At 40.9% G+C, this 1,657-nt stretch overlaps 1 non-coding gene across 1 annotated transcript; it reads right to left on the reverse strand.

The window, feature by feature from the left end:
• Positions 1-486: 486 nt before the first annotated feature.
• On the reverse strand, positions 487-590 carry LOC112799502 (small nucleolar RNA R71). Its single transcript, XR_003201079.1, has one exon. It is a non-coding gene; the product is annotated as a small nucleolar RNA R71 (small nucleolar RNA).
• Between the last annotated feature and the right edge of the window lie 1,067 nt (positions 591-1,657).

Below are 1,657 nucleotides of genomic sequence, written 5' to 3' on the forward strand. Positions count from 1 at the left end.
AGGACTCTGAAGAGAAAATTAAGAGAAGCTAAACTACAATAATCCAGAAACAACCTTTCAGAAATTTTCGAACAAGAGAAAGAGATGGCAGCCGTAAATAATAATAATAATAATGCAAGGAGAATGCTTGGTGACTTCACAAAGCCAACATCCAAGTTTGATGGAAGAAGCATCTCCATTCCTGCCATTGGAGCCAATAACTTTGAGCTTAAGCCTCAACTAGTTGCTTTAATGCAACAAAACTGCAAGTTTTATGGACTTCCATCTGAAGATCCTTATCAGTTTTTAACTGAGTTCTTGCAGATCTGTGAGACTGTAAAGACGAATGGAGTTGATCCTGAAGTCTACAGAATCATGCTTTTCCCTTTTGCTGTAAGAGACAGAGCTAGAATATGGTTGGATTCACAACCTAAGGATAGCCTGGACTCCTGGGATAAGCTGGTCACTGCCTTCTTGGATAAATTCTTTCCTCCTCAAAAGCTGAGTAAGTTGAGAGTGGATGTTCAAACCTTCAAACAAAAAGATGGTGAATCCCTCTATGAAGCTTGGGAAAGATATAAGCAGTTGACCAAAAGATGTCCATCTGACATGTTTTCAGAATGGACCCTATTTGATATATTCTATTATGGTCTCTCTGAATTTTCGAAAATGTCATTGGACCATTCTGCAGGTGGATCTATTCACCTAAAGAAAACGCCTGAAGAGGCTCAAGAACTCATTGACATGGTTGCAAACAACCAGTTCATGTATACCTCTGAGAGGAATTCCGTGAATAATGGGATACCTCAGAAGAAAGGAGTTCTTGAAATTGATGCTCTGAATGCCATATTGGCTCAGAACAGAGTGTTGACTCAACAGGTCAACATGATCTCTCAAAATCTGAATGGATTGCAACATGCATCAAACAGCACTAGAGAGGCAGCTTCTGAAGAAGCTTATGATCCTGAAAACCCTGCCATGGCAGAGGTTAATTACATGGGTGAACCTTATGGAAACACCTATAACCCATCATGGAGAAATCATCCAAATTTCTCCTGGAAGGATCAACAGAAGCCTCAACAAGGCTTTAACAATGGTGGACGCAATAGGCTGAGTAATAGTAAGCCATATCCATCATCTTCTCAGCAACAGACAGAGAATTCTGAACAAAATACTTCTAATTTAGCCAATATAGTCTCTGATTTGTCAAAGGCCACTTTCAGTTTCATGAATGAAACCAGATCTTCCATTAGAAATTTGGAGGCACAAGTGGGCCAGCTGAGTAAGAAAGTTATTGAAACTCCTCCCAGTACTCTCCCAAGCAATACAGAAGAAAATCCAAAAGGAGAGTGCAAGGCCATTGATTTAATCAAAGTGGCCGAATGCATAGGGGAGGAGGAGGACGAAAATCCTAGTGAGGAAGACCTCCTGGGATGTCCTTCAAGCAAGAAGGAGTTTCCTATTAAGGATCCTGAGGAATCTGAGGCTCATACAGAGACCATAGAGATTCCACTAAACCTCCTTCTGCCATTCATGAGCTCTGAAGACTATTCATCCTCTGAAGAGGATGAAGATGTGACTGGAGAGCAAGTTGCTCAATATTTAGGAGCTATCATGAAGCTGAATGCCAAGCTGTTTGGTAATGAGACTTGGGAAAGTGAACCTCCCTTGCTCATTA

The sequence above is a fragment of the Arachis hypogaea genome, chromosome 4, assembly GCF_003086295.3.
Source record: "Arachis hypogaea cultivar Tifrunner chromosome 4, arahy.Tifrunner.gnm2.J5K5, whole genome shotgun sequence".
Taxonomy (NCBI): Eukaryota; Viridiplantae; Streptophyta; class Magnoliopsida; order Fabales; family Fabaceae; genus Arachis; species Arachis hypogaea.